General features: G+C 45.3%; 1 protein-coding gene across 5 annotated transcripts in view; it reads left to right on the plus strand.

Moving 5' to 3' along the window:
- Positions 1-27,581, plus strand: part of LOC136625967 (uncharacterized) — a 252,447-nt gene that overhangs the window by 11,833 nt on the left and 213,033 nt on the right. The gene's annotated exons all lie outside the window — the stretch shown is intronic.

Genomic DNA, 27,581 nt, shown 5'->3' on the forward strand with positions numbered 1-27,581 from the left:
GCGCTTTCCATTGCAACCCTATGGAAAGGTTTACAGAGTCTGATCGTCGGGCAATTTGTCGCCCGCGGACAGGCAGCCTTAAAGTTGCAGGAAAGAGTAAGTGATCCCTTTTGGAATCGCCTGGATTACTGATTGATTACTAATAAAATGAGGTCTGTTTGTGTTAGTCTAGAATTGTGATTTAGATAAAAATCTAAGCTAATGACACACAAATAGTGGCACTTGTTTTTAAAACTTTTTTTTTTTATTGGATCAAGCAAATGAGAATACATGAAATGCAACATGTTGCATATTGGTTCATAAACTACCATCCCCCCCCCCCCAAAATAAGACCCTGTCTTATATTAATTTTTGCCCCAAAAGAGGCACAGTGTCTTATGTTCAGGGAATGTCTTATGTTCAGGGGGTTTCTTAATACTTTCCTCGCAGGCACCGTCCTGGTCCCTCTCATTTCCACAAAAATCGGGGTAGGTCTTATTTTAAGGGAAACACGGTAGGACTACAATTAAAGAAAACTTACATTAATAATGCTCATACCATGTTCTTATTTTTACTATTCTCACTCTCCTGGGTTTTTATAATTTTCTTATCACCTCAGACTGCCCTGTAAGTAGAGCCTCTTGATATCTTACGTCCGTGTTAAAACCTTTTCTAACATTTGGAATCAAAGTTGTAACATTAACTCGGCATCCTTAACCAATTGTAGGAGTTTCATGAACCTCTGTGTTAATAACTTCTCCCAGAGCTAATTGCAAAACGTATTTCAATTAAGGGGATTAGATTGGACGTGTGGGTGTCACAAGTACTTTACTTAATGAACGAAGCATCATGAGGACTGGTTACTGACAAATATGTTCCCGTTAAAGTGGTTGTAACCCAACTGTAAGTTATTCCCTATCCCAGAGATGAAGGATAACTTGCTGATCAGTGACGTTCTTGATGCCGATCTGCAAAATAGGCCTCCTGTGCCCCGTTCTGCCCGTCACTATGGGGGTCTGTTCTCCCCCAGTAGCGATGTCTGTATGAAGGGAGCGCTGGCTGAGCATGCTTGATTAGCGCTCTATTTGTTTCAGTGAGGCTGGCAGAAATACCTGACCGGCACCCACTCTGTTATCTGCGCAGTCCAGTTGAAAGTGAATGAAGTGCAAGTGGGCTTGCATGCCCAGTGCGCCATTCAGTCTCTTCCTCACACTGATAACCCCACACTGAGGAGGACTGAGTAGAAGAGAACCCCCCCCCACTGTAGGGGATAACTTGCAATTGTGGTACAATCCCCTTTAAGAAAGATTGGTTAGTGTGAACAATGCATACATAGATGCAAGCAACTTTCAGGCGACCTTAGAAAAGTCAGAGCTTAATTTTCATCTTATTGGGGCTCTTCTATTTGGACAATCCCTTTAATTAAAGGGGTTGTCAAAGATAAGTTGTTTTTTTCCCCAAAGGGGTCCCCCAGTATTTAAGCCTAATAAGGAGTTCATAGTGCTGATACTTCCGGAGCTGCCAGCGGAAGACGGGCAGGGTCTCAGCTGTGGTGTTTGGAGGCTTCAGTCGGCCTGTGACCTCCCATAAACTACCACTGCAGCCAATGACAAAGCTCAGCGACCATTGTTGAGCTCTGTCATCGGCTGCAGCAGCCTGTATGGAGATGGTTCAGGCTGACTGCAGCCTGCAAAGATGACATCAATAAGGAGACCTGGAGCAGCCGGCGGGGGGCGAGTGGAGAGCATTGAGCAGCTTTATAAGTTCCTTATTATGTTTACACCCGAGGGACCCTTTTGGGGAAAAAACTCTCATACAACCCCTTTAAAAGTCTCCACTGTTAATACACCCACCGCTGAGACCCGCAACGATCTGTGGGGGAACACAGCAGCTACTGTTCACTTACTCTGCTACACATCAAGACCTTCCAAATGTAGAACACGGGACGATGCCCAAACACTCTGCGCTTCATCCACTGTCAATGGTAACCACATATGTTTCACCACTGGCTGCTAAGTGACACCTGCACTTGTTGTTTCTGTCAGTCTGTCTGGGTGCCGTCCCTGATTTGCATGTGACTTCAGAGGATCACCCATTGTGTGTATGGGCGCACATAACTCTGACTCCCATAGTATATGAAAATGGGTTTTCTAAGACAGATTAATTATCCGCTGGCCCTGGAGCCAAACAACTGGTGGTACTTATCAATGCATCCTCCTCCAGCCGTTCATCCAACCGGAGCGCTGCAGGAGTGTGCAGAACGGGCCGTAACGCCAAGAATTTTCCCTTAAAACATTTTTTGCTGGAAAAAAAGTAACTTTGGGAGTAAAATAATCTTTGGTAAGCTTAATTTGCTCACTCTGAAAGAAATAGCAGAACTTGGTAAAAAGGTGTTGTGCAAGCAAAGAAGGAAGGACGCCGCTCATGTGAAGAAGGAAGGACGCCGCTCATGTGCTCTCAAGGGAGTTTCTTTGCAATTCTGCGTTTTGCATACAGGGCAATCCAGCTACATGTGAAACGGAGTGAATTACCAGAAAATGCATTCCACCTGAGCTATAAATGCTTGATTGGTGTTCATAGCTATTGCTCCACAGTGTTTATTCTGGAGTTGAATATTGATGTGCTCAAGCTGTTTCCCAGCAGACTGGCTCTGGGGATGAAGCGTAAATATGGACGTGGCGCTGCCAGTCACTCACATTCTAAGATATGAACATTTAAAATAAATGATAGAAAAAATGTGAACCAGAGCGGTTGTGGCACAAAGTGCTGTATGCAAAGGGTGGGTAGTGCCCGGATGCCTACTTACCGTGGTATTCATGCATCTGTAGTTCTCTATACTAGCATCCTATAACATTACTTTGTGAATTGGCTTAGGAGACTGGAGATAAATTCTGAAAGCATTGTATATCCCACTTTGTAGGAAGTGGTCCAAACATTTCATCATTAACGTCTATTGCTGGAATTCCCCTGCTGCTGTTTCCGGCATATGTCTTAGGCCTTTACTGGCAAGATAGCATGGGAGATGACAATGGAGCATACATGGAATTTACAGATTTGCTCCTACAGCACGGAAATTAATGAAAAGTAGTGCAATGTGAAGGCAATGTTGTGATGGATCCTTTCTGTGATAATTTATGGTGTCTTCTATAGTTACTTCTTCATAATAGCAGTCGACTAACGTTTTCCTGCTGTGTTAGTCTTCGGCATTAAAAAAAGCGACATTTATGCACTTCAGGTAGTCTTCACTTTATCAGAAACAATGTGTGCTCCCCTAGTGAGGAGCAGCGCCGATACATTCTTGTATGTACGCTTATCATTGGATACTCTGTTATCAGTGGGAGGGATCTAATGGAGTAGGACGTTGCGGGGAAACAAATCCTCCAAGTTCCCCTTCTGGTCAAGGACTCCGGCTACCATGCTGATCACAAATTTGCAAAGAAACTATGAGAATTTGGCCCCTTTCAGGACACTTCTGCTCTGTAAGGGCTTTTACCCACTACTGTGTTTTGTTTTTTTTTTTGTTTTTTTTTACTGCAAATGTCAATGGGACTTTCTAATGGTAAAATTGCATCGTGCAAAAATCGCAGAAGCGCAAACTTGCGATTATTTTTATTTATTTATTTTTTCCGCAGCATGTCTTCTCTAGGGGGTACCCTCACATTGCCCACTGGTTTCAATGGGCTGGCAAAGCATCAAACAAAGGCAAACACTCTACGATCCTCCGGCGCCACAGATCGCTACTTCCCCGAAGTGATGCGAGACGTTTCTGATACAAAATTGCACTGCATTCCTAGAGAGATCACACAGTGGCGAGCTCGATATCACCCGTGTGCAATTAGCCTAAGGTTATGTTCAATGTAGCAGAGACTGTGTGGATTTTCCTCAGTGGATAATCTGCTACGAAACACGTGTCAATTTCCACATCAAAATCCGCACTTTTGGTGCAGATCCACAGCAGAATTACCTCTTCCATTGAAAGGCTGAAATCTACTGCAGATCCACACCAAAAACCATATCCGTTTTTGAAGCGGACCTGCTCTAAAATCTGTAGCACAAAATATAGTGCTGATTTTGGTGCAGAACCGCACCAAAATCCTCCAGTGTGAACGTACCCCAAGGGCCCTTTCACGGGTGGAATATTTCCGCCGGGATGCAGCAAAAATTTCTGCTGTGGAATTCCACATCAAATTCGCCCAGAACAGACACTCCCCCGCTTACAGAAGTCACATGCGGGGCGGATTATACATCTGCAGTATGGGATTTTTATGCTGCAAGTTTTCACTGCGGATTTCACTCCTTTTAGGCTGCCTGCAGATGGCTGGGTCGGATCCCGCTGTGAGAATTCTCGCGGCGGGACCCAACCCGAGCCCCTGCAGGGAGCAGTGCAGCGCTCACCTCTCCCGTGGCTCTGGCTCTTTGATGTGCCGGCCAGCTGGCGCATGCGCAGAGCAGAGCCGGGGCGCTGGGAGTGACATTTCTGTGCGGGCCTCTGCGAGACCTGCACAGAAACAGAACATGCCATGATTTGTTTTCCGCGTGTGATTTCACGTGGACAAATCGCGGCCGTCTGCCAAGGATTGCGTTTTTTAATGCAATCCTATGGCGGCTTCCACGGGTGGAAATTCTGTGGGAAATCTCGCTGCAGAATTTCCGCCCGTGTGCACGGGGCCTTTATGAGCAAGTAAATTCTGCATCCTGTGGACGTAGCGTAATACAGGTGATGGGATAAAGTAATAGTTAAAGGGGGTTCTCTGGGACTTAACTATTGATGGCCTAGCCTCCGTATAGATCATCAGAATCGATCTGTGAGGTTTTACTGCTCAGGACCCCCAACAATTGGACCCGCTCCTAGTGCGGATGGAGCCAGAAGCTGTCTGCACCCTTCACATTGCTGGAGCCCGGGTTGGTAATGCAAGCACAGCTTCTATTGAATTCAATGTGGATGGTGTTCTCCATTTCTTGCTTTATCTGTATTGACAATGGGGACAAAAAGAGCTGATGGCTCAGGAACCCCAGCAAATCAGCTATTGATGACCTCCGTCCCACAAAACCTCTTTAATTTGAGTTGCAGCACACAAATGAAAAGTCAGAATGGATGAGAAACGGAGGCTTAGACCCTTCTTGTGCATCCCCTTATTCCTTCCCTCCATATGACCGGCTAATATTGGAAGATTTCAGGCCCGCAGAGCATTTATTAACGTGCCCCTCACCGGGGACTTAGCTCTGGTGATGTTAACCTGAAGCACAGAACTAGATGGTATTCAGTCCTGCTTGTTCTACAGTTCAGCTGCTCTCCAATATTGTGGACCTCTATGAGGCCGGGTTTCCTTTTTGGCAGATCCCAGACTCTTTATCCGCTGAGTTCAGAGATAAACTGGAAGGGCACAAAGCATTCTGCCGACAAACAGAGCGGTTTCTTGTTTTGGTTAGTTTTTATTTATGTACCCGTGAACGGATCCCAGCAGCAAAACAAGGAAATCGACCCTAAAATGTTCTTTACTAGATGTTTTTGCGGTTTCCTATGCTCAGACACGGTCCTATTTGTTTTTATTGTTCTATGAAAAATGTAAAATACGTATTCATAAAGTATGTTCCCTCTGATATTACTATTTTTGTTTCTATTGGTGTAGTATTTGATATACATACGGGACCTCTTGTTTGAATTGATTTGGGCTTCTATTGATTTAATCCTATCTAATAGGTAGACAGGGAAAACTAAAAGTCCTTGTGGGCCAATCGGGCCCAAGTGTCCTTACAAACACTCGATTGCATGCAGACGGGCCGTGTAAAGGGACCTACGATCAACCAAGACACCAGCTAACACTTATTTTTTGTCTGATCGTCTGGTTTATGCAAGCATAAAAATACCAGCTATTTGGAGACGAACCAGAAGTCCGTTCCACGATGGTTCTCCGTGCTGAAGATCTGTCTGCCTGTTTCAAAGAGAAAATTGAGAAGATGCGGCAGGAAATAACTTCCCAGTCCCCGACTAGCTTTGATCCCCCTTCTCTCCTGCACCCGCTCTAGTTCACTCTCAGCATCTGACCCAACAACTGAAGACGTCGTCTCCAGGCTCCTCTCTTCTTCTCGTCCCACTACCTGCATCAAAGGCCCTCTTCCATCTCACCTCCTTGAGGCCCTCTCCCCAGCTGTCATTGGTCACCTTGCAACAATATTCAATTTGTCTCTTCATTTTGATACCTTTTCCTCCTTCTTCAAACCTCCTGTCATTTCCCAATTACTAGAGAAACCATCTCTTGACTCGTCTTGTGCTGCCAACTACTGAGCCAAACTTCTGGAACATCTGGTCTGCTCTCGCCTAATAAGGTATCTCTCATATAACTCTCTTTTTGACCCCCTGCAGTCTAGTTTCCACATTCTACAGAAACCGCACTTACTAAAGTGTCAAATGATGTCCTGACAGCTAAATCTAATGGCGACCACTTTCTACTGACTTCTTCTGAATATCTCTGCAGCGTTTGACCCTGTAGATCACCAGCTCCTCCTCAATATGCTCCGAGCCTTTTGGCCTTATTGTGCTCTCCTGGTTCTCCTCCTACATCTCTGACCGCTCGTTCAGTGTCTCATTCGCCAACTCTACTTCTCCTCTTTCCCTTGCTGTTGGGCTTCCTCAGGGTTGGGTCCTTTGCCCTTTCCTCTTTTCCATCTACAAGGCCCCCCAACTATTAGTAGTGCCCTTCCTGCGAAGCCACTTCCCCTTCATAATGCGAACAAAAAATATTTTGGGAGGCTCAAGGGCCCATTAGGGTTAAATTGTAACTAACCCCACCACAGCCTTTGCCATAACCTGAAACCCACAGTTGGGTCCCCTTAACAAATAACCTTTTATTGATATGTAGTAAAATTTGAATAACTTGAAATGGAATAGATCCCTGCATGAGCTGCCAGCATGTATAAGATGCTGCCAGATAAACTAAGGCTGACATAAGCTTAGCAGGATAGACTACATGAGGCTCTACGCTAGAAGACCAGCTCCACCAACATGCTTCACCAGAACTCTGGCATCATCAGGGGTATAGGGCCTATATGCTGGTGAAGCATGTTGGGGGAGCTGGTCTTTGTGCGGCCATCTTTGTTTGTTCTGGACCAGAGGGTTGCTTTAAAGAGTTCAGCTCTAAGAAGTATTGTAAAAACGTTTCATAAAGTATGTGACCACTGCAGGCAGTTATTGGTCATGGTGGTGATTTTCAGTGGTGGTGACCCGTTTCCACTTCAGCTACATCCAGTGATTGTCTGCCATGTCACGTCAATCACTGGGGCATCGAAAACCTTGATCAGCATGATAGTGGCAGGGGATTGGGATGGTGAGAATCACTACTTTTTGTTATTTACAGTATACCCTCGTATAAGGGTCTGTTAAAAAAAAATAAACTAAAAATGGCGCTAGAAAAACCCCTCTACATTGTTTTGCATACAGCGTTGTGTGGCGATTAACATTTTTTTTGTTTGTTTTTTTTAAGAGAAAGAAAAAATAAAGCCGTCGTTTTTGATGTAGAAGCCAGGAATGGATTCAGAAGAAATGGAAAATATAAAAGAACGGCTTATACTTCCCATTTCTGCGGAATCTACTTCTGGTTGCATCTAAAACTGTAGTGCCGTTTCCCTTCCCCCCCCCCCCCCCCCCAACCCCACCAAAAAAATTATATGCTGTGTGTGAAACCACCTTATGTCTATGGACGGATTGGATTCGGCATGCGGGAGCCCGCAGCTGCGGTCTTCCCCTTCCCCGTCTGGGTCTTCATTTTCTTCACTGCGGATGTCTGTGGGAGCGCGGGCCTCTGCACATGCGCAGTGGAGTTTTCGGGTTTTTTTTTTTTTTAATCTCTTGCTTTCACTCAGAATCCGCAGCCCGTCCGCACATCAATTAGGCAGATCGGACAGCTTCCATTGACTTCAATGGAAGCCATCTGTGTGGAATCCGCACTAAAATGGAGTATGCTGCGATATTTTGGGATTTTTCCGGACGAAAAGATCCGCAAATCAAATCTGCATGCTTTATTCCATTTGCGGACGCCCATGTTTTCGTATGGGTGGCTTGATTTGCAGATCTTCTATGCGGGTACCCTGAACGGATTAGGCAAGTAAAACCCGCCTGTGGACATTGGGCCTTAGGCCAGCTGCAACATCTGGATTTCAATTGTGGAATCCACGATCGTCACCTGTGCGGACGATACGCGACATTGTGCACCTATTGCAAAAATATAACATTCACATGTCTGCTCAGATGAGCGGATAGTGAGTGCGATTAGCCAATTTAAAATCGCAGCATGTTCTATTTTTGTGTGGAATCCGCATCATACCCGCTTTATCGCCTAGTCATACGCAATACAGGACTGACAGGTACATGGGGTTGCCGGCCGGGGTCAGGGCCGGATTCCGCTTCGGCCAACACCTATGTGGAATTCGACCCGTTGGTGTGAGACCGACCTTAATCTTGCTTTTTACATTATAGACAATGGGTGATGGAAGTTAATGGAAAGCCTTACGTTTCGGTTCTGTCTTTAAAGGTTATTTACATGAGCGTATATCGGCCGGCGTTTTCACGACTGGCCAATTTATACGCTTTCATCTCCAACCCCCACCACTTACACATACCCTCACCGACTCTCTGCCTCTCTCCTCCCCTCCGGCTGTTTTCAATGGGAGTGGGCAGGACGGGGGCGGGGCTAAGCTCCCTCCACTTGTCTCCAGTGAGCAATGGGAGTGGGCGGGACAGAGCGGAGCTTAGCTGAAACCGCCGGCCGATATACGCTCGTGTAAATAAGCCCCAAGGGTCTAGTTAATGCAGAAGAATAGACAGGAATACAAAACAGATCTGTTAAAAACCGATACAAACTGAAGGAAATGGAAATAAGTCTTCATTTTTCTTTTTTTAGAATCTTTCCACCATCTACCAAATCCATGAACCCCCCAACCTCCCACGCAAGAAAATAAAAGAAAACCCCGTAAACTATGGTTTACATTTTTCTTCCACTGGAACAGATAACAAAATGGAATTCAGATTAAAGCAATAGGGTCACTTCAAAGCACAAATTGAAAAGCTGATGTGACCAAGTCCTAAATAGGGTTTTTAGGGGTCGTTTTTTTGACGCCCCCGTTTGCACTTTAAAACTGTTCTGTAAGGGAAACTGCAACTAAAAGAAAAAAAATGAAGTACCTGGGAATAAATCCTTACGGCTGGGTTCACACGGGGCGGAAGGTCCATGTTGACTTTCTGCAAGGAAATTCCGCTTGCGTTTTTAATCCCGGGATTAGCCAGCAAAGTGGACGAGATTTGCAAAAATCTCCCCCACACACTGCGGCCGATCCGTTGCGGCCAAGCTGTGCTGAAATTGCCATGCAGCGTGGAAATCAAAGCCGCAGCATGTCAATGTTTTCTGCGTTTCCAAGGAGAGAGATGGCTGCAGTGGAATGTCGACGGCGAATGTTGACGGTTTTGAAGCCACGCTTATCCCGCGGAAATCTCACAGAGTGCGGTTACTCCACGAGATTTCTACGGGGTTTTGGTCCTAAGGGAATTCTGTCATCCGGTCCATGGTGGCCGAACAGTGGGCATCTTGAACCCGGAACAGGGATGCGTATTGCCCCTGTGAGAATTTCATTCTGAAACGCTGGGGTGTTTTAGAAAAAAAACATATTTTGAAATGTAACTTTGAAATGGAGCTGCAAGTCATGAAGATGGGCCGCACTGGCTTTTTCCCGCCCGCACCATGTAGACCGACAGTTCCGTCCATATACACAAAAGGGAGGAGAGCTGTTAGACGTCATGCTGCGGTTGGCGAGAAGTTGGCGCGGTCTGAGTGTTTGGCGAGAAGTTGGCACGGTCTGCCTCTGTGACTCAGAACTCTAAAGTTTGACTCGGCAATTGAATGTGGTTTTGCTGAAACAGTTTCAGAATAAAACCTACACGGGGCAATGGGCATCCCTGCTCCACGTTGGTGCTGCCCGTTGTTCAGACAGCATGAACATGATGGCAGAATTTCCTTAAGGCCGGTTTCGGAACACTGTAATGGGGCCAGATTGTAGCATCCGTATTATGGCCGCATCACTCAGACCTCTGATGTTCTACTGAACCAAACGTAGATCACCGTCGGGTCAGTAGGACAACTAGAGGTCAGGCAGGGTATTACAGCTGTTTTATAGATGTCAAAAAGTGGCTTCATTGCGGCTGTTTTAAACCAGCTTAAAATGACAGCTGTTATCCACTTCCTCGCCACGGAAAGCCCTCCACCGTAATTTGTACCATGGACCTTCTCAATCCGGCTGAATGCTACGTGCAGCACATTACTGTAATGAGTACGTGTGAAAAGGATGCAGATTTAAGGGGAATTAGCAACTTTTGCAATTCAGTCATTTGCTAAGAATCAACATGACTATGATTCATTGCAATAGCCTACAAGTAAAGAAGCCCGTACAAACCAGCTATCTTCTGTCTATCTCTTATACCTGCTCTCAGAGCGTGCCAATGTAGGTGGCACAGTGCTAAATGTAAGAGTGCCATGTAAATCAGGAAGTACCACTTCTTACAATTGACTTGATCATAGATTTGCCGAAATTCAAGGAGGAGCTTTCAGAAAGCAAAGTTAAACGCAGTAAATTGATGTTTTTGCTTATTCTTCCTTTTTTGAACTGACATTTACACAGGCTACTTCTTTTGGGGATACTCAAGACTGGTTCAGTGATACCCGTACATGTATGCATCATTGATTTATTGGTTAGGGTCCTGTACCTAATTTCTATTTCAAAATGCTGGGATGTGAAAAATGTAAATGTAATGCTTGTACGTGTCCTGGTTGTTGGTCCCTATTCTACGCACCAATATACTCCCCTTTAAGTACCGCCATGAAGGAGTAAGTCACAGTGATTCATTAAAGGGAAGTGGTCATCAGGATTTTCGTTCTCAAACTACCACCAGTGCTTACAATCATGTTTAATACACCACATCCAGCGGAGGGGGCATACATAATCTAATGACATGGTGACTCGGGCTCCAGTGGCCTGCCCTGTGACTCGAAATGGGGCATTTGTATGGAAAGCTCCAAAATTCTAACCGTAAGTTTATAGGCCCCAGCTTTCCCTGCTGATTAGCACATACCCAAGTTCACAGAAGGCCTGGTTACAGACCTCTGCAAGCCATTCTGTGCATTGAATTGCCACAAATATAGATAGATATTATAATTTTGGGCACGGGGTGGCAAGAAGCTATATAAAATCCCTTTAAAAATCAATGGAAGTGGCATCTGCATTTACAGGTGCCATTCCCTACATGAGTCGGAGCAGCAACTTCCACTCCGTACCTTTGTGTGTAGTGGTACTGACAATGAGTGCCTGATCCGCTGATAGGCTGGGGTCCAGACCTCATCTGATCAAATAAGGATGACCTATCCCGAGAATAGGTCATCAATACATGGAACACCGCTTTTAACAGTGACCTCCACAGTGCTACTACTACAGGGCCAGCTGAATAAATGTGTTCATTATTGATTATTGAATCTCTCATTTGAGCAGGGCAGCAGTGGTGCATTAACATTTTTTACTTTTGCACCATTACCCTGTAAAACTGTTATTGTCAGCCAATGAATGGCACCAGCACAGACATGTACCTTTATGGTGCTTCCATGTTACTTTACTACTACCCCTTCTGGGCTACCAGCGCTCCAGTATTCCATCAACCACCTGCTTGCAGAATAAATGCCCTATTTTCTTTCCCCCTCTGACACCAGTACTCGGTGTGTACACATGTCCTGCTGCACATACAGATATACTTGTATATTAATAATAAGTGTGGATTTCTGTTGGCATTCTGGAATGATGTTGTAGACTACAAGTGGTTGAAGTTTGCAGACAATCGTGCCAAGTAATCTAACCAGTGGATTATTTCACCGCAAACGTCCTACATACAAGAACACTCTAAGGTTTCACAATTCTTGAGCAAACTCTTTGTTGAGCATCAGATTTTGTTTGGATTACCTTTTTATTAGCTTTTGAATCCAAGTCCAGCCACTTTGTACACTCATTGTCAGTAACTTCCCTCCCCTAGGAGTTGTCGAATGGAATGAAACTTTCCCTGTGTGATTGTAATGTTGATATAAGTAAGTGATTACAGTATCAAAGCAGAAGGATAAAATAATAAGGAAAAGTGACCTCTGGAAGAGAGGCTCTAGTACCCTGTTGTATCGCCTCTAGCTTGGATACAAGATGTGATATGAGTGGGCATGGAGGCATTAGTACCCTGTTGTACTGCCTCTAGCTTGGATACAAGATGTGATATAGGCAGGTATGGAGGCTCTAGTACCCTGTTGTACCGCCTCTAGCTTGGATACAAGATGTGATATGGGAGGGCATGGAGGTTCTAGTACCCTGTTGTCCTGCCTCTAGCTTGGATACAAGATGTGATATGAGTGGGTATGGAGGATCTAGTACCCTGTTGTACTGCCTCTAGCTTGGATACAAGATGTGATACAGGCAGGTATGGAGGCTCTAGTACCCTGTTGTATTGCTGTATTGACATCTTTTCCTATAGTGTGACTGAAAACCGAGAGGCTTTAAAGTTTTTCCAACTAATCATTGAATGCTAGAATTGGAAGGGAAGTCCAGGGTCATTGAATCCAACCCCTTGCTCAGTGGAGGATCACTAAATCATCCTAGATGTCTGTTCAGCTTCTGTTTGAACACATCCATTGAAGGAGAACTCGCCACCTCCCGTGGCAACCCGTTCCACTCTTTGATCACCTCACTGTCTAATATCTAATCTGTGTCTGCTCCCTTACAGTTTCATCCCATTGCTTCTAGTCTTTCCTTGTTCAAATGAGAATAGGGCTGGCCCCTCTACAAATATCTGAAGGGCTGTCACATTGTAGACAGCTATTAAGTCTCCTCTTAACCCTTTTCTTTTTTGCAAGCTAAACATTCCCAGATCCTTTAACCGTTCCTCATAGGACATGATTTGCAGACCCCTCACCATCCTGGTAACTCTTCTCTGAACTTGCTCCAGTTTGTCAATAAATTTAAAAAGAACATTCCAGCTGTTGACTTCCAGCTATTGGGGGCTGCTGCCTGGGACTTGCAGTGATCAGCAGTTCCTTCAGGCCAGTGTCTTTCTGTACAGAGTTGTTTTGCTGCAGGAAGCAAACAGCTCTGTACATTGCGCTCTGGCCATGCCTGGTACTGCAAGCTGAGTCCTACTGAAGTCAATGTAACTCAGCCTACAATAACAATCTGGGCAACTGCATATTGGTATTAGTGTATCTTGACGCCACCAGGAAGTCCTGGTGGAGTCAAAATTGACGGGGTGATGCCCCCTCTACCTGATTGGCTGCAGGTCCTGGGAGCCCACAAAGCAGACATGGGGGGAAAAGAAGGGGTTACAAGATTGCCCTGGAGGCTCTTTGGCAGCGCAGGCACAGAAGGTCGCCCGTCTTTCCCAGCGATGTCACATATAGGCTGCCAGCACGGAGGCAATAGCGGTGGCTGCCCGTGCCATCGCGTCTCCCCCCCCCCCCCCCCCCGGGCCGATACAGTTACAGCCTGTGCGTGGGGCGGAGGGCTTTTTCATGAACTTTTTTTAAAAATATTTTTTTATATATTTTTCTTATCATTGCAAATAAAGTACCATAACTTTTTCTGTGCTTACAGAATTTACTTTTTATCTAATCTTGGACAACCACTTGAAGTCCACCCTACAGCTAAGCAACATCATAAAGTCCCTTCTGTTTTCTTGTCCTCTTCCAAATCTCACAATTTGAGAAGAAGTAGCTGGCACTAGTATAGCGCTGGGTGCAGCTGGCCACCTTGTCCCCTCGGCCTCTGGTGCATTGTGGGTGACGTCCCCCATTAACAGAGTGCCATGGTAAACAACGTGGATAAAAAGAATACTTTATTGGACATTTACTATATCATCACGCCGGTGCTCGGAATAGAGGATCCGACTATTTGGGCAGTATACATGTAGCCTATATCACTCTACATATTTTTGGTCAGATCATAGTACTAATTGCTTTCCATGAAGTCACCCCAATTTATTTCATGGTGCTCAACTGGTTTTGGCTAATGTTTAACGATAGGTAGCTGATATACAGTTTCAGTATGGCTGACTGCCAATAGCATAATATACCTAACTATGGTTTCCTCTCCTGATTCAATGCAAGCCACAGAAACCATAAGTGACTCTAATATATTTTAGCGTGACATCGCTGAGTGAAAAGCCCCCATCGCTTCAGGCTCTTGTAATTGTATTGTCTTTGTGTCCTATACATTTAGTGTCTGCTATCAAATAATGTCTTTTTATATGATTAACCTCAATTTACCACATAAAAAACTTGACTGCTATTCATCAGTCATGTATTTTAAAGGGGCTGTGCCAAAATGGGATGGGCTGTTAGAGTCTACGAACAACACAGAACGCCCCCCCCCCCCCTCTAAGAGTGGCTCCCATCCGAGCGGACTGTGTTCCATTCTTTCAATTCTAGAATGGCCATTATTGTGAATGGCCATCCTGTAATGCTACATTTCCCATGCAGTAAAATATCTTGCTGGCCGCGGCTATCCCTGGCAAAATCAGCTGTTTGCAAGAGGTGGTGGGCGCGTTGGGTCTGGGATGATCAACTGATCGTTCCACGCCCCACATTCTGAAAGGAGTTGTACATGTTGGAGCAAACACTTTTTAATCGGTCAGACATGACCTATAGACCTGAATAGTGATGGTGTGGCCCCCAGGATCTCACTGATCGTGAGAACAACATGGTGTTGTAAAGTAGTTGCACTTGTTAGGCAGGTTTCACATCTGTGTTGGGTCCTCCGGCCAGAGGTTCGGTCACAGATCTGGTTCGAAAATGTACTGCATGGACACGTTTTGTTTTCAGTCTTGCATACTGTTGCTATGTTTTCTGGCCAAAAGCTGGGCGGAAAGAGGGCTGACCCCATTATAGGTAATGCGGTCCGCCCAGCACTAGTCTGTTCTGTTCACAAACAGAACCGTTCGGCACGGGGATTCCCCTTTCCTGCTCCCCGAACGGAAGCGGAATCCCCAGCGCAGCTGTGAAAGCAGCTTAAGCCCAATTTATGTGTGTATAATATTGAGTTATTAGTGTATCTTGACGCTACCGGAAGGTAGGGGTGTGACAGGGCTTACATAGAGGGACGGCCCTGTCACACCCCTACCTCCGCATTGGCAGTTAGTGAGCATGTAGTGCCATGCCCCCGAGGCAGTGATACTCACCAGCTGGGCGCCTCGTTGGTCTGTGGTTCAGCGTGGGTCCGTTGGGTACTGCTTGTGGTACGGCGGAGGACTTTAGTAAGGCCTCCCACTGCAGGGCCGGAGGAGCGGGTGAGGCACAGTGGTGGTGGGGAGCAGCGCCGCGGACATAGCAATGCCGGAGACTACAGGCGGCCCCACCTCAGACTCTGGAACCCAGTGGTGAGCGTGGAGCACAGTGGGTGACAGAGCGGAACACTGCACACGACTGGGGACCAGAGGCGCTAAGTCACTGCTGGAGTCCGCCGCAGCGCGGACAACTGGAGGCAGAGGGGAGCTGAGGAACTCCTTGATGTGCAGTACCGGAGGCTACAGAGCAGCCAGTGGTGAGGTGAGCAGCGCAATCGGCCGAGCACGGAGCTGAGACAGGGGGACCTGAGACTTTAAGAGCAGCGCTGTAGCCCGCAGTGCAGGCTGGGGAGCAGAGAGGAAGGGTGGGAGGAACTGAAGCTGGGCTATCCTTCAGCTCTTGTGCCAATCGGAAGTTAGGTGTGTGAGAGAGGCGTTCCTCCTGTCAAACCCCTAGCTTCTGGTGGCGACAAGATGCACTAATACCTAATATTGACTCGCCTGCTATTCTGCATACAAGCTGTAGACTCAAAGCAATCAAGACTACTTGCTGAATTTTAGTTTAGTTATTTTTATCATATTTTAGATGCACTGAAGCCATAAAAGCATTGGATGCAAATGTGTACATAACTAGTAAACTGGCCGTATACCGACACTTTATGTAACTGTCAGTTAAATGCATGATTGTACTTCAGAAATGATTCTTTGGGAAGACCTTTTGACTTTGCACTGTGGCACCAATGTCACTATGCCAGGAAAGAAAGATATGCAAGCAAATAAGTATAAGGAAGGTAGTAAAACTGTAATTGGAGAGCTAAATAATTGAAAGAGCACGGTCATGGCCAGCACAGGATGGCAGGGGTTTAGACAGCTAACTTAGAGAGTCTATTTAGAACATTATGTGAATAGGATGCTACATTTGCTTTTAGCTTCTTTATTGGGGTGACACAAGATTGATACATGACTGGGCAATTGACTAGGTTTGTGATTTGGGCCCGTTTTACACAGAACGATTATTGGCCAGGTTCTCGCTGGATTGCGGGAGTCTTAGTGATATCGTTCAGTGTAAATGCTGCCAGAGCCTGAGTGACAAACCAGAATTTGTTCGCTAATCATTCGACATTCAGTTTATGCAGGCAGAAAAATCAAACGACGATTTGCCTGAGTAAACAGGCAGTCCTTTATCTTTGAACGACTGCCTGTTTACTGTGCATGGAGACGGACAGGCGGAAGCAATCTCTGGCCCACTTCGCATCCAATCACTGAGCGGTCATTGCTTCTGTGTGGAAGCACAGGAACGATAACTTCTGGGACGACTGCCGGGCTCTTAAGTTGCTGACGGTCATCCCACGTAAAAGGACCGTAACAACTACTCTCTGAAGCCACCAAAGTGGTTGCATCTGTTTGTGTTCTGAAAGGATTTTTCCCCACTGGATACAAACTCAGGCCCTAACAAGTCAAGTAATTTTCTTCTGTTCTCTTAGGGTATGTTCACACTTGTTGGATTTGATACAGATTTCGGTATGGATTACGTGCAGAGATCTATGTAATCCAACAACCATGCTCGGACGGAGTATTCTAATGGCTGTTCTGTGTTAGCCAAGACTTCAGAAGAGAAGGATTTAGGAGTTCTGATTTCTGACAGCCTGAAAATGAGTCCACAGTGCTGTCAGGCAACAAAGAAAGCAAGTAGGATTCTTGGCTGCAGAGCTAGAGGTATTACCAGTAGAAGGAGAGAGATTGTGATCCTGTTGTATAGAGCTCTGGTGAAACCACATCTGGAATTCTGTGTTCACTTCTGGAGACCCCCGCCTATAAAACAAACCTTGATAAAATAAAACAAATCCAAAGGCTTGCTGCAAAAATGGTGGGACAGGGGGGGCTGTGCTTTCCATAGCAACACTATGAAAGCGTTCACTGCATTCCCCGCGGCTGGTTTATCGCCGTGGGGAACGCAATGCAAAAACGCCCGTGAACAGGCAGCCTTAGTAACTTTGAACGATCACTTGTAGGTTACTAGCTTTTTGTTTCTGATATATTAGTATTAGAGATGAGCGAACGTACTCGTTTCGAGTAATTACTCGATCGAGCACCACGATTTTCGAGTACTTCCGTACTCGGGTGAAAAGATTCGGGTGGCGGGGGGAGGTGTGGCGGAGCGGGGGTAGCAGCGGGGAACAGGGGGGAGCCCTCTCTCTCTCTCTCTCCCTCCCCCCCCCCACTCCCCGCTGCAACCCCCCACTCACCCACGGCGCCCCCCGAATCTTTTCGCCCGAGTACGGAAGTACTCGAAAATTGCGGCGCTCGGGTGAAAAAGGGGCGTGGCCGAGTATGCTCGCTCATCTCTAATTAGTATTCAACAGCATGTGCAAACTGTATAATATGTTCAAAATTCTAGTACTAATTCAACAGATCAGCAAGAGTGATTAAGTGATAGTCCCTTAACTGTGAACGTCTTTGAGCTGTAACCGTAGAAGGAGACCTCTGGGGATCCCTCTGCCGCTAAGTTACTTACATCAATGCAATCTCGGTGTACATTGTCTTGTGTCGTATGACACTGGACTTCTTTCTATTTATTTAATTACAACAACCAGCAAAACAAATGCGTTTCAGAGCATTGGCCTCTTCTTCAGTCAGTGCTGGAGGGTACACAACTATGGCAGGGGCATACAGCTTAGTTGTGTTCTTGTGTTACATCTCTTGCTAACAAGATGTATGCCCCTGCCATACCCTCCAGCACTCGCCTTGAAACACATTAGTGTTGCTGTTTTGTTGAGAAGTTGGGTTTAATATATGTTGCCTTTTGCCCTTTTTTTTCTCGAACTCTTAGGGCTAATGCGCACGAACGACTAAACTGCCGCATTTCACGGCATTATCTTGCAGCTAATAGCTTTCCCGGGATTAGCGGCTTTAGGCGGAATTGCCGCATGGAAACTCAGCCGGAAATCCACCCTGCATGAACCCAGCCTAAAGGTGTCAATTCCTGCCACATTCACGGGAAATGCTGGCTGTAGTGAGAGACGCCGCATCAGGACTGTAAGCCAGAGGTCTAGTGTGGACCGGTCTGGGCCATCACGCGTCTGATAGACGAAGACGCCACCTAGACACCCCGGACGGGTTTAGTGATGGTGACCCAGTGGGTTTGGGAACCTTGAGTAATGGACATTTGCGATACCTTGCAGTTGGTTGTATGCTGATAAATAAATGCTGGCAGGTGCCAGTTTTAAAGAAAAGCAAGTCTCCTGTATATGTGTGGTGCCCATTTGTGAACCGAGTGGTCAGCGATCCCTAGGTAAGTAAACCCCCTTGCCACAGAATGAAGACGAAATATATATAATTTTGAATTTGGTTCCCCATTGTGGAAGCGTGTTGTGCAGAATGTCAGGGAATGGCGTAGTGTACGGAGTGGAGGATAATATATGTGGCCTAGGATGACTGGATGGAAAAGAAAGTATTTTAGGGCTGGGTGGGAGTGAATACAGTATATAAGGACTGTGGTGACTGAGAGGGGAGTTAATTACATGGGGGTCTGTGATAACTAAAGTTTGTACTGATTATCAGAATTGTCCCATTCAGTTCTGATAATCATTGTATATTAAAAGGGTTGCTGCTCTCCCGGCTCCCTGCAGCTCCCGTACCACTGCTTGTTCTCCATGCCCAGAGTTTGTTTAAATGCTGCAGCAGTCTGTGTGCAGGATATTATAGGCTGCTGCAGCAGCCAGTGACTGAGCTCAGCAATCAATTGCTATGCTCTATTATTGGTTGCAGCAGGCTGTGAAGTCCCATAAACAGGCTGCAGCAGCATGTACACATCATGGCAGTATAAACATAACGGTAGACTAGATGGGCTGTTCCGTCTTTTTATGCTGTAAGTTGGACACAGCAGCGAGCCGGGAGAGGTAAGTATATGTCTGTTTATTATTAGAGATGAGCGAGTATACTCGCTAAGGTCAATTGCTCGAGCAAGCATTGCCCTTAGCGAGTATCTGCCCGCTCGAGAGAAAAGGTTCGGGTGTCGGCGCGGGTGACAGGTGAGTTGCGGCAGTCAGCAGGGGGGGGCGGGGGGGACAGAGGGAGAGAGAGGTCTCCCCAATGCTCGCTCGAGCAATTGCCCTTAGCGAGTATGCTCGCTCATCACTATTTATTATGTTGTTGCTTAGGGAATGTGTTTTTGAAAAGGGAAAAAAAAAACCTCTTGGACAACCCTTTTAGGAGTTGCAGCACATGCGATTCCCTTATGTAAAAAAAACATCTTGGCATTTTTAGCTTGCTTAGGAAAGAAAAAAGAGGAAAATGGAGGCGAGATTTGAAAAGTTAGGTCAAATCGCCCAGCCATAAAGCAGCCCACTTGTGCCCCCCTACTTTCACACACATGTTATTAAGTTCCTGTATGTACCTGAAGTGGGAAAAGGTGGTAGTGATAAAATGATTGCCTCTGGGGAAATGTGTAGATAACCATCAGTGGACGTACATTCATTTTAATGGAACACTGTGTAATAATGCCTTTTTTTGGGCCCCTGCAGCTCAGCCACGGAATTATATAATGTAAGTATATGGAAGTATTTTGGGAGCCACGTTATTCAGTAGCTGATAATCCTTATCAATCATGATGTACACTAGCTTGTCCTAAAGCAAATCTTATAAATGTCTGCTCTATCCTCACTCCATCCCTTACTGTTCTTTTCACAACCTGATTATAACCACTATCCTGTGGTGTTCTCCTAAATGCCCAGTGCTGCTGATCCAGATGATGACCCTGAATGAGAGGCTTCATGGTGGTATAAAGTATTATAGCAGCCGAAGATACACTGAGCCCAACAGGGTCTATATCGATCCCATCTCCATGTTAATGCAATCACAAAGACACCAAGGTTAAATCACTTTGCACTTCTAGATATTTCACTCCGAACTCCAGACATAACAATGGCATAATCATCCATGTGCACAGAAGACCTGTCCAAGGGCTCAGATATTCCAATGGAGCGCTACAGGTATATTCTTGCGTTCCAAATTAAGGGTTCAAATTCTAGCAGCTCAGAGAATCACTGTCATGTCACATAGCATTTGTGTAAATCGAAAAGAGTCATTTTATTTGTTAACTAGCCAAGCTATTTATAGTCCTTTAACCCTTTCTAATCCACTGTCTGACGTCTGAAGACATTCTGATTGAAGGCTGTACAGCTCCGATGTCAAAAGACGTCCGGCAGGGTATTCTTACTGTATATTACTGGCCGCTCTGTTGTCGGGGGTCCTCTCCAGCATGCCCCATGCCACAGTACTGGCTTTAGCCAGCAGATGGCGCCATTGTATAATGGCAGAAAGTGAAAGCCCTCTAGGAAACCCTGAATCCAAAATTAGATTGCACAGGGTTAAAACAAATACATTGAAAGTGATACTAAAGGTTACCTAACTTAGCATAAGTATTACTTGTTACTCCTCTTTATTACAGAATCCTAAACTTCGCACATGCAGTAACGTCAGTCTCTGGGGGTCTCTTAGTCATAAGCCGTTTGCCATCTCTCTGAGGTCATTGATAGATAATCTATAGGCATTCCTGAGCTTAGTTAGGGTTTACTTAGTTAAATATATGTATAGAAGATCAAATAAAATAAAACCGATAATACAGTTCTATTTGCTAAGCAGAGTACATTTCTAAAACAAAGCCCATATTTAGTCAACTGTCTGGCCACACATTGTGTAAGTGAAGGCCAATCTTGGCTTTCTTGTTCAGGCAAGTTAAAAAATGAAGTTGGGAACAAAATGGTGTTCAGAAGACACTATGATTTCTCTCACAAATGGAATATATTGCACACATTAGCAGCAAGCGCTTTCAGGGTTCCTCCCCCCGCTCCTCAGACTCCATCAACTTCATGGTGGTGCCACCTTACTGCTAGTTGTTATGAAGAGGTTCACAATCATTCAGTCCAAATATACTGTTGGGTGCATCGCTGATCTTTTTAGGGCAACTGATCGATCTTCGGCTTACAAGTGTTCTTTTGCAACATTTTTGCTAACTACATATATTTATCTTCCTAATTCTAGTCTCCGTTGAGTTAGAAATCATACATTTTTAATTCCGATTTGCAGTTTCAGCTTTGGCGTTTTGCCCAGTGACTTTTCATCTTATAGTACGTGTTTGGCCTTTGGAAAAAAAAGAAGCGAATTGTACTGCACTTTACACATCTAAGGACGATGAGGCAAGTCACTGGTGTCCCGGTTTTGATCATATTCTGTTAAGCTGACTATGTGGATTTTGCTCCGGGAAGCCACCCAGATCAGCAGTTTGTGGTGTCAGAATATTGATAGTTCTTTTAACTGAAGAAATAGAAGAACAATATGGTGCTGACTGTATAATCTGTGTATAGGCCCATTTACACGTAATGATGATCGCTCAAAAGTCGTTCGAACGAATGTGAGTGATAGTCGTTCAGTGTGAATGCGAAAAAATCTCCCACTTGTCGTTCACGGTTTGTTAAGCTGACTTTTCAGTCAGCTTAAAAAACTTCGTTAGCTCACTGGCTTGTCCTTCCGTGTAAATGCTCACCGCTTCACATAGGAGGGTAAGCGCTGTGAGCTGGCGGTGACTTCCGTGCTCGACAGTTGCTTGCTCGACTGTCTGCTTGTGTAAAAGGGCTTTATGTCCTTCTTGTTCATTGTTTATCAAAGACCCCATTTAAAGCTAATAGTTCAATTCTAACATTTACAATACCCTACCCCTCTTTTTTTTTTTTTCTTTTTTTTTCTGTTCGCTGCAAAACTACTTGCCTTGACCAGATATCTGCAGAATGCAGGCTGCAGTTTATAGTAGTCTGTATTGTGTCAGTAAGACTGCAGATGGAACACAATATTATTGTGAATAAATTACAGGGCATACCGATATCAGATAGACAACCTTTATTTATTACTGCACATACTGACAACACAAATAGTTAAAAATCCCAGAAAAACACAATGGGGATGTATATACAGACCAGAATCATGTTTATTAATGGAGATGAGCGAGTATACTCGATAAGGCAAACTACTCGAGCGAGTAGTGCCTTATGCGAGTACCTGCCTGCTCGTCTCTAAAGATTCGGGTGCTGGCTGGGGAGAGCGGTGAGTAGCGGGAGTGAGCAGGGAGGAGTGGGGGGGGGGGGGGGGGAGAGGGGAGAGAGAGATTCTCCCCCGCCGACACCTGAATCTTTAGAGACGAGCAGGCAGGTACTCTCATAAGGCCCTACTCGCTCGAGTAGTTTGCCTTATCGAGTACGCTCGCTCATCTCTATTTATAATGAAATATGGCCGCAATAAACCGCTCCCATTGATCTTTATTCCTGTTGGTCTGTAATGACACGAACCCCTTGTATACTGAAGCCCCTCTTTTGGGGGGGGGGGGGGGGGGGTTCTGCAATCATCACTATCGTACGGACTAAACCACAGGATTACCGCTCGGTTAGGAGTTCACTCACATGGGCATATGTTTGCTGCAGGGTTTTTGTATGCATGTAATATGCAGTAAGCAGCAAATACACATGTAACATGCATATTTTAAACACCCATAGCCTATAATGGGCATATTAAGCACCAAAATAGGACATACTGTGTTTTTTGGGGGAGTTTTTATGAGTGGAATACCCACATTAGAAAAACACAGGCCTGAATGGCCCAATGAAAATCAATGGGATTTTGGCACTGCATATAGCCCACACGGCCACTTCAGCCAATTGGAGGTCCCATAGGGACGTCATCAGTGACGTCCCTAAAACCACATTAGAAGCCCCTGTGACAGGTTTACGGGACATCTCCCCTTCTTCTGGTCTGAAGACGTCATCTGTCGGACGGATGCTGTGGCATCGGAGTGCCAAAGTGTCGGTCTGGCACCATGGTAAGTATATTGCTTTAATATAGTTTTGGGCACAGGGGGGCTAACATTACATAAAAGACATAACTCTGAAAACCCCTTTAAGATCCACACCAGTTTATGCTGCTGATTTCTATCCACAGCAAGTAGATGGAAATTCTTTAAATTTCCTCACGGTTGCCTGTGCTGTAATGGCCTGCAGATTCTGTACACAAACCTGCAGTGTATGTGCTACATGTGAACATGCCGTAAGTGTAGGCATATTAAGGGTGTGCCTCGTGTGGTGCAGAGTACTAAAGCAGCTCATGACCTGAAGGTTGTGAGTTCAATCCCTGCTTGGGTCAGGTAGCTGCTCAAGGCTCAAGCGACCAGAATGAGAATCTCCCAAATGACACAATGTAAAATTGAAGGTATTTAGAAATCTGCATCTTTATATGTACTACAATTTGGTATGCAATCAACGAGGTGCGAATATCCCTATAAAGCAACTCTAAAGAAAAGGTCCGCTACAGCTAATAACAGATATCACAATTGTTACATCAGCAAATTAAAAAGAAAAGATTCAAGTTTGATGTATGGAATACAGTTGGGCGGCTCGCCTGGGGTACGTAGTAGAGCCTTATAGGGTTATTTGGAGATTTCATAGTGAACCTTTAGTTTTCTCCACTTACTTTGACAATTAGAATAAACACCGTATCGAGTGCATTATAGATACTTTTTGCTATAAAGGTTCCAAATAGAGATGGGCGAGTGTACTCGGTAAGGCAAACTACTCGAGCGAGTAGTGCCTTATGCCAGTACCTGCCCGCTCGTCTCTAAAGATTCGGGTAGCGGCAGGGGAGAGCGGGGAGGAACAGGAGAGAGCGGGCAGGTACTCGCATAAGGCACTACCCTTCACAGTTATAGACTTAAAAACTATAATTCTTTATTAGGATATCGCTTAAAAAAACATATATGGGCTGACGAACACAGACAACATATAGACGAAGGATACTAAGTACCCTTTCTAAACACCTTCCTCCTATAATAATATAAATCGGAGGTATAATCAATGTTTGATGGAAGCTCAGTGCTTAGATAAACTCAAATATAGGATACCCAAAAGTGTCGTGCTAGGACTGATGATGCAGTACTTGACTCCGAAAAAACTTACAGTGGATCTGATGTACTTTTGGAGACTCCCTAATCAATGTGCTCAAAGGGAGCGCCCGAATTGGGAATACAGTTCGTGGCAGTAGAATGACATATTGAAGGCCTACAATAATACTCCAGCTCTAATAGCAGAGCTGAGGTTGTAGTGCGCCTGTAATATGTACCACAGCACTGTTGCTATGATGCACAGATCTAAGATTAGTTGCTCAATCGTAATGGCGCAAAGTTACTGATTTAGGCAGTGAGGGTTGTTGAGTAAGTAATAATTCAAGATGGAGTCAGTAGTGACATAACAACCACGGCGTAAGCGCTGAACGATAGTCAGCGACTACGCTATATCATGCCAGAGGCTGAGACTAAGCGGTCACAAGGCATAAATGCTGAAAAAATAAACAGCGACTACGCTGTATAGTGCCAGACGGTCGCTTTGGTTGGCCACAAGGCGTAAATGCTGAAAAATAGTCAGCGGCCACGCTGTGTAGTGCCAGAGGCTAAAACTAGATGGTCGCCTCGGCTGGCCACTTGAATATTCAGCAGTCAGATGCCCTATGAGGACCGAAGAAAGCAAGGTAAAAGCCCTCACCGACTAGATACAGCCACAGGATAGTCAAATAGACCTAGCTAAAAGTTAGATCTAGTCATGGTGGAGCAGTCTAGCTAAAGCACCAGATATAGAGCACAACAAAATAAATGAAAGAAAGAGTATGAGGGACCTGTGCTCTGATGGTGAGGTCCCTGATACTCTTTCTTTCATTTATTTTGTTGTGCTCTATATCTAATGCTTTAGCTGAGCTGCTTTGAGAATCTTTAGCTAGACTGCTCCACCATGACTAGATCTAACTTTTAGCTAGGTCTATTTGACTATCCTGTGGCTGTATCTAGTCGGTGAGGGCTTTTACCTTGCTTTCTTCGGTCCTCATAGGGCATCTGACTGCTGAATATTCAAGTGGCCAGCCGAGGCGACCATCTAGTTTTAGCCTCTGGCACTACACAGCGTGGCCGCTGACTATTTTTCAGCATTTACGCCTTGTGGCCAACCAAAGCGACCGTCTGGCACTATACAGCGTAGTCGCTGTTTATTTTTTCAGCATTTATGCCTTGTGACCGCTTAGTCTCAGCCTCTGGCATGATATAGCGTAGTCGCTGACTATCCGTTCAGCGCTTGCGCCGTGGTTGTTATGTCACTACTGACTCCATCTTGAATTATTACTTACTCAACAACCCTCACTGTCTAAATCAGTAACTTTGCGCCATTACGATTGAGCAACTAATCTTAGATCTGTGCATCATAGCGACAGTGCTGTGGTACATATACTCTGTGTACTTTAATTCAGCAACTTTCGCTCCTGATGAACCACGGTTTTTAAGTGGGGAAACGCGTTGAGCCTTAAGAGCCAAGTCTGAAACCTATTGAGCCTTAAGAGCCCTAAACCAGTAGTCTGCAAACGTGCTTCCATATTACAGGCGCACTACAACCTCAGCTCTGCTATTAGAGCTGGAGTATTATTGTAGGCCTTCAATATGTCATTCTACTGCCACGAACTGTATACCCAATTCGGGCCCTCCCTTTCAGCACATTGATTAGGGAGTCTCAAAAAGTACATCAGATCCACTGTAAGTTTTTTCGGAGTCAAGTACTGCATTATCAGTCCTAGCACGACACTTTTGGTTATCCTATATTTGAGTTTATCTAAGCACTGAGCTTCCATCAAACATTGATTATACCTCCGATTTATATTATTATAGGAGGAAGGTGTTTAGAAAGGGTACTTCGTATCCTTCGTCTATATGTTGTCTGTGTTCGTCAGCCCATATATGTTTTTTAAGCGATATCCTAATAAAGAATTATAGTTTTAAGTCTATAACTGTAAAGGGCTTTAACTATTATTTACTATAGACTCTCCCGTCTCTGTGATAACATAAGGCACTACGCGCTCGAGTAGTTTGCCTTAGCGAGTACGCTCGCTCATCTCTACTTCTAAACAATCCTACTACAGCGGAGGAATAGATGCAGATTTCCGAAAACATTGTTTTTGCTTACATCACATCATTAAATATGAATTAGACCATATAAATAATAGAGAGGAGATAGAACCTTATTGTAACAGTATGCTGGCTATTAAGGTAAACCAACAGTATACGCCACAGACCAGTGTTGTACCCTGAAGCCTGGAGGCGGCATTGACCTCTCCATTTATGAGCGCTGTAAAGCACAGGCCTGATGACTGATAAAACATCTAGCCGTTAGAGATAAGGGACCTGCTGCTGGCATCATCTCAGTGTGAGCCGTAGGGTCATTGTGTCTGGGGATCTTCAGGCTTTGAACGTTTTATTTTCTCCTTTGAATGGTGGTGGGTGGGGGTCGGCGGTTGTAATGTCCTGCGATATGTTCCTTTATTGGAATAGAATGCCAACATTGGGCTCCTGTGGCGAAGCAAGAGATTGCTAACGACGGAAGAATGTATTTCTTGTCCAAGTGGGAATGAAAACAGATTTGTCATATAAGGCTCTGCTTACATTTCCGTCATGGTGTCCATTAGAAGTAGCAGAAAAAAACAGCATGTTGGAGTGTTTTTACGGATAGAAGGCCAGACACCATGACGGAAACTCAACAGAACCTATTAGGACCTGTTCACACTGTGGAATTCACCCCAAAATTTGCTGCTGCAAATTCCGTCTGAAAAAAAAACTTTTGGCGAGGATCCGCATGCAGAATTTGCGCCGTCAATGGGTAAGATCCGTTCAGGGATTTCTAATGTGGAAAGTCTCATTGCTGCATCAAGAAGTGACTTGTCACTTTTTTTGTGCAAAAAAGTGATTTTTCTGTGTTGGCACTACATATGTGGATTTTGCCAATTTACAGACAGATTCTGCGTCAAAAAACAGATTTTAGGGTTTATTTACATGAGCGTATATCGGTCAGGTTTTCATGCCCGGTTGATATACGCTTCCATCTAAGCAGTGTTCTCCCCCCCACCCCCCTCACCGGCTCTCTGCCTCTCTCCTCCAGTCTGGCGTTTGCAATGGGAGGGAACGGGACAGGGGCAGAGCTAAGCTCCGCTCTGTCCCGCCTACTCCCATTGCTGGCTCTGGACAAGGAAGGGGGGCAGGAGCTTGGCTCCGCCCCCATCTTGCCAACTTACATTGAAAACCGCTCGGAGGGGAGGAGAGAGGCAGAAAGCCGGTGAGGGGAAGGGAAGGGTGGAACTGTTTAGATGGAAGCGTATATTGGACGGCCGTGAAAATGTCTGTCGCTATTCGCTC

Source organism: Eleutherodactylus coqui, chromosome 4 (assembly GCF_035609145.1).
Source record: "Eleutherodactylus coqui strain aEleCoq1 chromosome 4, aEleCoq1.hap1, whole genome shotgun sequence".
Lineage (NCBI taxonomy): Eukaryota > Metazoa > Chordata > Amphibia > Anura > Eleutherodactylidae > Eleutherodactylus > Eleutherodactylus coqui.